Source organism: Scyliorhinus torazame, chromosome 4 (genome assembly GCF_047496885.1).
Source record: "Scyliorhinus torazame isolate Kashiwa2021f chromosome 4, sScyTor2.1, whole genome shotgun sequence".
NCBI classification, from domain to species: Eukaryota; Metazoa; Chordata; class Chondrichthyes; order Carcharhiniformes; family Scyliorhinidae; genus Scyliorhinus; species Scyliorhinus torazame.
Genome location: NC_092710.1, coordinates 48329927 through 48342215, shown reverse-complemented (window position 1 = coordinate 48342215; position 12289 = coordinate 48329927). Strand labels below are relative to the sequence as shown.

The following is a 12289-nucleotide window of genomic DNA, read 5'->3' as shown; positions in this document are numbered from 1 at the left end:
TTGATTTTGTCTCAAGGCGTTTGCTTCCCAATGAAAGGGCGGAAATAAAAATAAAGAATGCAGGATGCTTTGTGGAAAGTGGAAGAACCGTGACAACGTCGTGTTTGTTAAATTGCAACAGCCGTCCAGAATTTTCAAGAATTTTTGCTAGATTTTCAGTTAACGTAAAAACTCTCTCCTGTTCTTATCCAGCATTATACCACTATAGTTTTCTGGCCATGTTTAATAATTTCCCAATTCGCAAAATATTTCCTGTTTGTATACTTCTTTCCTGCAGAACTGCTTTTAAATTAATAACTTTCAGAAATAACTGCAATTTTTCAGTTTCAAAAGCCCAGTGCCGATGAATATTTTAATTTGCACTCTTAAAATCAGCAGGAGAAATCAACAATACTGATGTTTAATCAAAACAATTGAAATCTGTTCCACACTTGCAAGCATGTCTTGCAGCTTGGTGCTGTGGCTTAGATGGTTAAAGCGTGTATTTTGTATACAGGAGATCCTCAGTTCAAATCTCAATAGTACCTTTATACATTCAGGTCAAAGCATGTTTCCTGTGAAGAATGGTGAACATATTAAATATTGACAACATTTCTGAGGTCCTGACCTTCAAGATTGTTTTCGCTTGTTTTATGTCAAACTTGATTCAAACTTCCATATCTCCCATTTTTCATGCAACTTCCATTTTCCTCATCTACTCCATTGCATGTAACCTCGCATCAGCTCTGAATAAGGATCACACGGATTTGAAACATTAACTTTGTGTCTGGCTCCACAGACATCCTCAAATTTTATGAACTTTCATCCAAGCATTTTTAGTTTCTCATGCAGATTCACAATATGTGCAGTATTTTCCTTTGAATGCACGACAGGATTGACCTCAGGAAATCCAGTAGGAATATTTTGAATGTTTGTCAGCGATGTCTATGAGCAAAGATTGAATGATTAAATGATTTACTCTGATGAAGAGTGACCCAACTTCGAAACGTTAGCTCGGTTCTCCCTTCACAGATGCTGCCAGACCCACTGAGATTTTCCATCATTTCCTGTTTTAATTCAGATTTCACATCCGCAGTAATTTGCTTTTTTATTGGACGATATATGTTGCTGCATGTTAGCAAGAACGATTCGGGCGGGATAAATTGTTGGGCATTTTCCATGAAGATGTGGTGTTGACAGATCTATTTACACCCTGAAATTTGCGATTTGCATAATTTGCTACTTTACAAGATGAGCTTACTTGCGTTCACACTCTGCCACAACAAACAACAGATGACACGCTTTATTCCCTCTCTCAAAATACAACCTGTATCTCTGCAGCTTCCCACTCACATCTCAGCGAACTAAACATAATCTTCAATGTTGTGAAGTCCCAGTGCATGTCCCTGGGTAACAACAGTTGTCACATCACAGGTCATTGGTAAAATGCGAGTCCAAGTTGAAGAATTTGAGAAAGAAGGCCGAAGGGAGGCTGCCAGTCTACTTGCGAGGGAAATGAGCTGGAGAGGCTGAATGACCAGTGATGGAAATTCAAAAGATACAATATGAGACTTTGAAGTCAGCTATGAGAATATTTTTATAATGGGCCCTGGTAGCTCAGTAGGTAGAGCATCAGGCTTTTAATCTGGGGGTCCAGGGTTCAAGTCGCTGTCAGGGCTATGAATTTGGCTCAAGTCGTTTGCTTCCCAATGAACGGTCGGAAATAAAAATAAAGAATGCAGGATGCTTTATGGAAAGTGGAAGAACCGCGACAACGTCGTGTTTGCCAAGTTGTAACAGCCGTCCAGAATTTTCAAGAATTTTTGCTAGATTTTCAGTTAACGTAAAAACTCTCTCCTGTTCTTATCCAGCATTATACCACTATAGTTTTCTGGCCATTTTTCTCCCCTGTGATTGTCCCCCTCTCGAACAGATATACCCCTTTGGATACTGTCGGGGGGGATAGCCTATCAGGGGAAAACAGCAGCAGCCAGAGCAGTGGCACCACGGCTGGCTCTGATGTTCAGAAGGGAGGGTCAAAGCGCAGAAGAGTAATAGTAATAGGGGACTCTATAGTCAGGGGCACAGATAGGCACTTCTGTGGACGTCAAAGAGACTCCAGGATGGTATGTTGCCTCCCTGGTGCCAGGGTCCAGGATGTCTCCGAACGGGTAGAGGGAATCCTCAAGGGGGAGGGCAAACAGGCAGAGGTCGTTGTACATATTGGTACTAACGACATAGGCAGGAAGGGGCATGTGGTCCTGCAGCAGGAGTTCAGGGAGCTAGGCAGAAAGTTAAAAGACAGGACCTCGAGGGTTGTAATCTCGGGATTACTCCCTGTGCCACGTGCCAGTGAGGCTAGAAATAGGAAGATAGAGCAGATAAACACGTGGCTAAACAGCTGGTGTAGGAGGGAGGGTTTCCATTATCTGGACCACTGGGAGCTCTTCCGGGGCAGGTGTGACCTGTATAAGAAGGACGGGTTGCATCTAAACCGGAGAGGCATAAATATCCTGGCCGCGAGGTTTGCTAGTGTCACACGGGAGGGTTTAAACTAGTATGGCAGGGGGGTGGGCACGGGAGCAATAGGTCAGAAGGTGAGAGCATTGAGGGAGAACTAGGGAATAGGGACAGTGTGGCTCTGAGGCAGAGCAGACGGGGAGAAGTTGCTGAACACAGCGGGTCTGGTGGCCTGAAGTGCATATGTTTTAATGCAAGGAGCATTACGGGTAAGGCAGATGAACTTAGAGCTTGGATTACTACTTGGAACTATGATGTTGTTGCCATTACAGAGACCTGGTTGAGGGAAGGGCAGGCTTGGCAGCTAAACGTTCCAGGATTTAGATGTTTCAGGCAGGATAGAGGGGGATGTAAAAGGGGAGGTGGAGTTGCGCTACTTGTTCGGGAGAATATCACAGCTATACTGCGAGAGGACACCTCAGAGGGCAGTGAGGCTATATGGGTAGAGATCAGGAATAAGAAGGGTGCAGTCACAATGTTGGGGGTATACTACAGGCCTCCCAACAGCCAGCGGGAGATAGAGGAGCAGATAGGTAGACAGATTTTGGAAAAGAGTAAAAACAACAGGGTTGTGGTGATGGGAGACTTCAACTTCCCCAATATTGACTGGGACTCACTTAGTGCCAGGGGCTTAGACGGGGCGGAGTTTGTAAGGAGCATCCAGGAGGGCTTCTTAAAACAATATGTAAACAGTCCAACTAGGGAAGGGGCGGTACTGGACCTGGTATTGGGGAATGAGCCCGGCCAGGTGGTAGATGTTTCAGTAGGGGAGCGTTTCGGTAACAGTGACCACAATTCAGTAAGTTTTAAAGTACTGGTGGACAAGGGTAAGAGTGGTCCGAGGATGAATGTGCTAAATTGGGGGAAGGCTAATTATAACAATATTAGGCGGGAACTGAAGAACATAGATTGGGGGCGGATGTTTGAGGGCAAATCAACATCTGACATGTGGGAGGCTTTCAAGTGTCAGTTGAAAGGAATACAGGACAGGCATGTTCCTGTGAGGAAGAAAGATAAATACGGCAATTTTCGGGAACCTTGGATGACGAGTGATATTGTAGGCCTCGTCAAAAAGAAAAAGGAGGCATTTGTCAGGGCTAAAAGGCTGGGAACAGACGAAGCCTGTGTGGCATATAAGGAAAGTAGGAAGGAACTTAAGCAAGGAGTCAGGAGGGCTAGAAGGGGTCACGAAAAGTCATTGGCAAATAGGGTTAAGGAAAATCCCAAGGCTTTTTACACGTACATAAAAAGCAAGAGGGTAGCCAGGGAAAGGGTTGGCCCACTGAAGGATAGGCAAGGGAATCTATGTGTGGAGCCAGAGGAAATGGGCGAGGTACTAAATGAATACTTTGCATCAGTATTCACCAAAGAGAAGGAATTGGTAGATGTTGAGTCTGGAGAAGGGGGTGTAGATAGCCTGGGTCACATTGTGATCCAAAAAGACGAGGTGTTGGGTGTCTTAAAAAATATTAAGGTAGATAAGTCTCCAGGGCCTGATGGGATCTACCCCAGAATACTAAAGGAGTCTGGAGAGGAAATTGCTGAGGCCTTGACAGAAATCTTTGGATCCTCGCTGTCTTCAGGGTCTGTCCCGGAGGACTGGAGAATAGCCAATGTTGTTCCTCTGTTTAAGAAGGGTAGCAAGGATAATCCCGGGAACTACAGGCCGGTGAGCCTTACGTCAGTGGTAGGGAAATTACTGGAGAGAATTCTTCGAGACAGGATCTACTCCCATTTGTAAGCAAATGGACGTATTAGTGAGAGGCTGCCGGTCTGCTTGCGAGGGAAATAAGCTGGAGAGGCTGAATGACCAGTGAAGGAAATTCAAAAGATACAATATGAGACTTTGACGGGAGCTATGAGAGGATTATTGAAATGGGCCCTGGTAGCTCAGTCGGTAGAGCATCAGACTTTTAATCTGATGGTCCAGAATTCAAGTCTCTGTCAGGGTTTTGATTTTGGCTCAAGGCGTTTTCTTCCCAATTAACGGCCGGAAATAAAAATAAAGTATGCAGGATGCTTTGTGGAAAGTGGAAGAACCGTGACAACGTCGTGTTTGCCAAATTGCAACAGCCGTCCAGAATTTTCAAGAATTTTTGCTAGATTTTCAGTGAATGGAATAACTCTCTCCTGGTCTTATCCAGCATTATACCACTGTAGTTTTCTGGCCATGTATAATCACTTACCAATTCGCAAAATATTTCCTGTTTGTGTACTTCTTTCCTGCAGAACTGCTTTTAAATTAATAACTTTCAGAAATAACTGCAATCTTTACAGTTTCAAAAGCCCAGTGACGATGAATATTTTAATTTGCACTCTCAAAGTCAGCTGGAGAAATCAACAATACTGATGTTTAATCAAAATAATTGAAATCTGTTCTACACTTGCAAAGCTGTCTTGCACATTGGTGCTGTGGCTTAGATGGTTAAAGTGCCTGTCTTGTAAACAGGAGATCATGAGTTCAAATCTCAACAGTAACTTTATGCATTCAGGTCAAAGCATGTAGCCTGAGATGAATGTTTCTCATTTAATGGTTACTACATTTCTGTGGTACTGACCTTCAAGATTGCTTTCCCCTGTTTTACGTCAAACTTCCATATCTCCCATTTTTCACGCAACTTCCATTTTCCTCATCTACTCCATTGCATGTAACCTCGCTTCAGCTCTGACTAAGGATCACACGGATTTGAAACATTAACTTTGTGTTTGGCTCCACAGACATCCTCAAATTTTATGAGCTTTAATCCAATCATTTTTAGTTTCTCATGCAGATTCACAACATGTGCAGTATTTTCCTTTGAATGCACGACAGGATTGACCTCAGGAAATCCAGTAGGAACATGTTGAATGTCTGTCAGCGATGTCTGTGTGCAAAGATTGAATGATTAAATGATTTACTCTGATGAAGAGTGACGCAGCCTCGAAACGTTAGCTCGGTTCTCTCTTCACAGATGCTGCCAGACTCACTGAGATTTTCCATCATTTCCTGTTTTTTTTCAGGAAATGATGGAAATTTTAAATTAATAACTTACAGAAATGACTGCAATTTTTCAGTTTCAAAAGCCCAGTGCCGATTAATATTTTAGTTTGCACTCTCAAAGTCAGCAGGAGAAATCAACAATACTGATGTTTAATCAAAATAATTGAAATCTGTTCCACACTTGCAAGCCTGTCTTGCAGATTGGTGCTGTGGCTTAGATGGTTAAAGTGCCTGTCTGGTAAACAGCAGATCCTAAATTCAAATCTCAGCAGTACCTTTATACATTCAGGTCAAAGCATGTAGCCTGCGAAGAATATTCCTCATTTAATGTTGAACACAGAAAATGTTGACAACAATTCTGTGGTACTGACCTTCAAGATTGCTTTCCCCTGTTTTATGTCAAACTTGATTCAAACTTCCATATCTCCCATTTTTCACGCAACTTCCATTTTCCTCATCTACTCCATTGCATGTAACCTCGCTTCAGCTCTGAACAAGGATCACACGGATTTGAAACATTAACTTTGTGTTTGGCTCCACAGACATCCTCAAATTTTATGAGCTTTCATCCAAGCATTTTTAGTTTCTCATGCACATTCACAACATGTGCAGTATTTTCCTTTGAATGCACGACAGGATTGACCTCAGGAAATCCAGCAGGAACATTTTGAATGTTTGTCAGCGATGTCTGTGAGCAAAGATTGAATGATTAAATGATTTACTCCGATGAAGAGTGACCCAACTTCGAAACGTTAGCTCGGTTCTATCTTCACAGATGCTGCAGACCCTCTGAGAATTTCCATCATTTCCTGTTTTTTTTCACATTTCACATCTGCAGTAATTTGCCTTTTTATTGGACGAGATATGTTGCTGCACGTCAGCAAGAACGATTTGGGCGGGATAAAGGATTTCCATGAAGATGTGGCGTTGACAGATCTATTTACACCCTGAAGCTTTGCGATTTGCATAATTTGCTACTTTACTCAATGAGCTTACTTGCGTTCACACTCTGCCACAACAAACAACAGATGACACGCATTATTCCCTCTCTCAAAATACAATCTGTATCTCTGCAGCTTCCCACTGATATCTCAGCGAACTAAACGGAATCTTCAATGACTTGAAGTCCCAGTGCATGTCCCTGGGTAACAACAGTTGTCACTTCACAGGTCATTGGTAAAATGCGAGTCCAAGTTGAAGAATTTGAGAAAGAAAGCCGAAGGGAGGCTGCCGGTCTGCTTGCGAGGGAAATGAGTTGGAGAGGCTGAATGACCAGTGAAGGAAATTCAAAAGATACAATATGAGACTTTGAAGTGAGCTATGAGAAAATTTTGGTAATGGGCCCTGGTAGCTCAGTTGGTAAAGCATCAGACTTTTCATCTAAGAGTCCAGGGTTCAAGTCCCTGTCAGGGTTTTGATTTGGGCTCAAGGCGTTTGCTTCCCAATGAACGGTCGGAAATAAAAATAAAGAATGCAGGATGCTTCATGGAAAGTGGAAGAACTGTGACAACGTCGTGTTTGCCAAATTGCAACAGCTGTCCAGAATTTTCAAGAATTTTTGCTAGATTTTCAGTTGATGTAAAAACTCTCTCCTGGTCTTGTCCAGCATTATACCACTGTAGTTTTCTGGCCATGTATAATAATTTCCCATTTCGCAAAATATTTCCTGTTTGTATACTTCTTTCCTGCAGAACAGCTTTGCAATTAATAACTTTCAGAATAACTGCAATTTTTACAGTGTCAAAAGCCCAGTGCCGATGAATATTTTAATTTGCACTCTCAAAGTCAGCTGGAGAAATCAACAATACTGATGTTTAATCAAAACAATTGAAATCTGTTCCACACTTGCAAGCCTGTCTTGCAGGTTGGTGCTGTGGCTTAGATGGTTAAAGTGCCTGCCTTGTAAACAGGAGGTCCTTAGTTCAAATCTCAGCAGTACCTTTAAACATTCAGGTCACAGCATCTAGCCTGTGAAGAATGCTCCTCATTCAATGGTGGACACAGGAAATGGTGACAACGTTTATGTGGTACTTATCTTCAAAATTGCTTTCCCTTGATTTATTTCAAACTTCCATATCTCCCACTTTTCACGCAACTTCCATTTTCCTCATCGACTCCATTGCATGTAACCTCGCTTCAGCTCTAAATAAGGATCACACGGATTTGAAACATTAACTTTGTGTCTAGCTCCACAGACATCCTCAAATTTTATGAGCTTTAATCCAATCATTTTTAGTTTCTCATGCACATTCACAACATGTGCAGTATTTTCCTTTGAATGCACGACAGGATTGACCTCAGGAAATCCAGTAGGAACATGTTGAATGTCTGTCAGCGATGTCTGTGGGCAAAGATTGAATGATTAAATGATTTACTCTGATGAAGAATGACCCTGCCTCGAAACGTTAGCTCGGTTCTCTCTTCACAGATGCTGCCAGACCCACTGAGATTTTCCATCATTTCCTGTTTTTTTTCAGATTTCACATCTGCAGTAATTTGCCTTTTTATTGGACGATATATGTTGCTGCATGTCAGCAAGAACGATTTGGGCGGGATAAAGGATGGGGCGTTTTCCATGACGATGTGGCATTGACAGATCTATTTACACCCTGAAAATTTGCGATTTGCATAATTTGTTACTTTACTAGATGAGCTTACTTGCGTTCACACTCTGCCACAACAGACAACAGATGACACGCTTTATTCCCTCTCTCAAAATACAATCTGTATCTCTGCAGCTTCCCACTGATATCTCAGCGAACTAGTGTAATCTTCAATGTCTTGAAGTCCCAGTGCATGTCCCTGGGTAACAACAGTTGTCACATCACAGGTCATTGGTAAAATGCGAGTCCAAGTTGAAGAATTTGAGAAAGAAAGCCGAAGGGAGGCTGCCGGTCTGCTTGCGAGGGAAATGAGCTGGAGAGGCTGAATGACCAGTGAAGGAAATTCAAAAGATACAATATGAGACTTTGAACTGAACTATGAGAACATTTTTGGATTGGGCCCTGGTAGCTCAGTCGGTAGAGCATCAGACTTTTAATCTGAGGGTCCAGGGTTCAAGTCCCTGTCAGGGTTTTGTTTTTGGCTCAAGGCGTTTGCTTCCCAATGAACGGTCGGAAATAAAAATAAAGAACGCAGGATGCTTCAAGGAAAGTGGAAGAACCGTGACAACGTCGTGTTTGCCAAATTGCAACAGCCGTCCAGAATTTTCAAGAATTTTTGCTAGATTTTCTGTGAATGTAAAAACTCTCTCCTGGTCTTATCCAGCATTATACCACTGTAGTTTTCTGGCCATATTTAATCACTTCCCAATTCGCAAAATATTTCCTGTTTGTATACTTCTTTCCTGCAGACCTGGTTTTAAATTAATAACTTTCAGAAATAACTGCAATTTTTACAGTTTCAAAAGGCCAGTGCTGATGAATATTTTAGTTTGCACTCTCAAAGTCAGCAGGAGAAATCAACAATACTGATGTTTAATCAAAACAATTGAAATCTGTTCTAAACTTGCAAAGCTGTCTTGCAGTTTGGTGCTGTGGCTTAGATGGTTAAAGTGCCTGTCTTGTAAACAGGAGATCCTGAGTTCAACTCTCAGCAGTACCTTTATACATTCAGGTTTAAGCATGTAGCCTGTGAAGGATGCTCTTCATTTAATGGTGGACACAGGAAATGTTGACAACATTTCTGTGGTACTGACCTTCAACATTGCTTTCCCTTGATTTATGTCAAACTTGATTCAAACTTCCATATCTCCCATTTTTCACGCAACTTCCATTTTCCTCATCTACTCCATTGCATGTAACCTCGCTTCAGCTCTGAATAAGGATCACACGGATTTGAAACATTAACTTTGTGTCTGGCTCCACAGACATCCTCTAATTTTCTGAGCTTTAATCCAATCATATTTAGCTTCTCATGCAGGTTCACAAAATCTGCAGTATTTTCCTTTGAATGCACGACAGGATTGACCTCAGGAAATCCAGTAGGAACATTTTGAATGTCTGTCAGCAATGTCTGTGAGCAAAGATTGAATGATTAAATGATTTACTCTGATGAAGAGTGACCCAGCCTCGAAACGTTAGCTCGGTTCTCTCTTCACAGATGCTGCCAGACCCACTGAGATTTTCCATCATTTCCTGTTTTTTTTCAGATTTCACATCTGCAGTCATTTGCGTTTTTATTGGACGATATATGTTGCTGCATGCTAGCAAGAACGATTCGGGCGGGATAAAGGATGGGGCGTTTTCCATGAAGATGTGGCGTTGACAGATCTATTTACACCCTGAAATTTGCAATTTGCATAATTTGCTACTTTACTAGATGAGCTTACTTGCGTTCACTCTCTGCCACAACAAACACCAGATGACACCCTTTATTCCCTCTCTTAAAATACAATCTGTATCTCTGTAGCTTCCCACTCATATCTCAGAGAACTAACCTTACTCGTCAATGTCTTGAAGTCCCAGTGCATTGTCCCTGCGCAACAACAGTTGCCACATCGCAAGTCATTGGGAAAATGCGTGTCCAAGTTGAAGAATTTGGGAAAGGAAACCAAAGGGAGGCTGCCGGTCTGCTTGTGACGAATGTGATATAAAATAGTTACTTTAGAGATATTAGTTAATGTAATGTAGAAATAAGCCACTTTGATTCTGGCAAGTAGAGACAAAGGATTTTAGACCGCATGGAAAAAAGCAGGAAGAGGTGTGTCTATGAGAGTGATGCTGCATTGATAGGGGCCGGAGAAAGGGATTGGAAGTGAGCCAATCAGAATAGATCAAACAAGTCAGGAGGGACATAGGATGACCTGTGGGTGTAGAGTATGTGAAACCTGATGCCATTTGAATGTATCAGTACTGATCTCTTTGTGTGGGACCTTCACTTAGCTCCCGGGGCTGCAGAGAGCAACATGTTATCTGTATCACTGTGGGCTAGGTAGCTTGCAAGCTGAATAAAATAACTAATGTTATACCTGCAAATCCATCTCGACTTTTATTGAGGCCAGACTGACGGATAAAGACATTTGGGATTCAACATTTGGTGCCGAAAACCTGGATTTCTCAGGGCGATCCTGGTTTCAACTGCGAAATCAGAATTAGACTGATTATGAACAGGAGGATGGGGAACGAGGGCCCTCAATGTAGAACTGGAAAATGACCGCACATTGACTGTTCCCCTCTTCTTATCATCTGATTAGTCTGGTCACTCGCGGTTGGCACAGAAAGACCGCCTCGACGAAATCACAGGTCAGTCTGGGGATTAGCATTTTAATTGATGGGATTTCATTTGTGAGTTAATTCGGCTGGGGTAGGCTATATTGTTGATGGGACATTTAAAACTATAAATGGTTCAACTTCATTTGTGAGTTAATTCGGTTGGGTTAGATTATGGGAGGTCGATGCGACATTTGAAATTGAAAATGGTTCACCTCCATGTGTGTGTGTGTTAAAAATATAGTTGATTAAGCTAAAATTGTCTCCTTGGACTGTCGTGGCGAAAAATGCAGTTCCGAGGACTAGTTGAGATTATGGGGAATTCCTTGGATAGCACAAATGATCCAGGCATGCCACTGCAAATATTATGTGATAAGTATCCGGACAAAGCGAAGGATTTTAGAAAATTGTCAGCACAGTTAAGAACTAAAATGGGAGATGAATGGCCACTAGGGGGCACCAAAGACCTAGAAATGGTTAAGAAAATCCAGGGACAAATTTGGAGAAAAAATCAAAGTATGAAAGCTAAACAATTAATTGGATTATGGAGGCAGTATTGTCAAGAGGAAAGAGATCAGATTATGTTGTCTAGCTGGCAGGAAAATGCCCTTAAAATGGGGATTCCAATTAGTGAACAGGGTAACCTAAAAACATTACAGATCTTGAAAAACGAATGTGCATTTAAAAAAGAGCAAGTAGAGACAGGAAAGACGCGGGCCAAACAAGAGATGAGCTACGTAGTTCAATGGCTGGCCTTGAATTGACAGAAAAAGAAAAATTCAATAATTTGGAAAAGTCAGTAAAAGTTCCGTCTGCACCTGTAGCATGGTCTGCGCTCATTCCAGAACCACCAGAGTACAATAATATATACCCAGTCATTGCTCCCCAGATTCCAAATATGCCAGAAACTCAAGCCCTTTTGGATGATAGTGTGGGTGATAGTGTGGGTCCTGATTTACCAACTTCATGACCAGAAGAGCAAAAGGAACTCTGTCCCACAAGCCCAGGTAGCTCTAGGACAAGATCTCGGACAGCGAGAGAGGGGCTTGACCCTCACCAGAAACAATTAAGCATATCACCTAAGTCTCTCCAAACTAAGGAGAAACCACAAGATTCGGGAACAAAGGAAGCTGAAACAACTTCTTTTGAAGAGAAAGAACTCCCCCTAGTGACAGCGAGAGACGTTGAAGTCTTGGAACAACCAGGGGAAATAGCTAGAGTGCCCCCTGGTGACATTCGGAGACAGTTACCGATTAGGAAGATGCGAAACCCCGACGCAGTGACTGCGGGAGCGAACCCCACGATAGACGTTTACTTCCCATGGACACCCAGTGAGATGATGGCTATTATGGCTACAATCCCAGATAGAAAAATATCTCCTGCTGCCTTCGTGGATTGCTTGAGAACTATCATCTCAATTTATCAAGCTGATTCAAGGGACCTCTGGGCCCTAGTCCAGCAGATTTTAACCCCAGCAGAGTACCGCAATTATCTTAACCACCTGAATTATGCTAGTCATGCCGCACTTCAGCAGGCCTATGCGTTAGACGACGATAGAAGGACACAGATCTTGAATACACATTTCAAAGGCCCATAAATC

At 42.3% G+C, this 12289-nt stretch overlaps 4 non-coding genes across 4 annotated transcripts; all 4 read left to right on the top strand.

Annotated features, from left to right (window-relative positions):
• The first annotated feature begins 4378 nt into the window (after nt 1-4378).
• Nucleotides 4379-4451, top strand: trnak-uuu (transfer RNA lysine (anticodon UUU)). Its single transcript has one exon. It is a non-coding gene; the product is annotated as a tRNA-Lys (tRNA).
• A 2895-nt stretch (nt 4452-7346) lies between these two features.
• Nucleotides 7347-7420, top strand: trnat-ugu (transfer RNA threonine (anticodon UGU)). Its single transcript has one exon. It is a non-coding gene; the product is annotated as a tRNA-Thr (tRNA).
• A 1061-nt stretch (nt 7421-8481) lies between these two features.
• trnak-uuu (transfer RNA lysine (anticodon UUU)) lies at nt 8482-8554 on the top strand. Its single transcript has one exon. It is a non-coding gene; the product is annotated as a tRNA-Lys (tRNA).
• Nucleotides 8555-9008: 454 nt separating this feature from the next.
• Nucleotides 9009-9082, top strand: trnat-ugu (transfer RNA threonine (anticodon UGU)). The gene has a single exon. It is a non-coding gene; the product is annotated as a tRNA-Thr (tRNA).
• Nucleotides 9083-12289: the final 3207 nt, after the last annotated feature.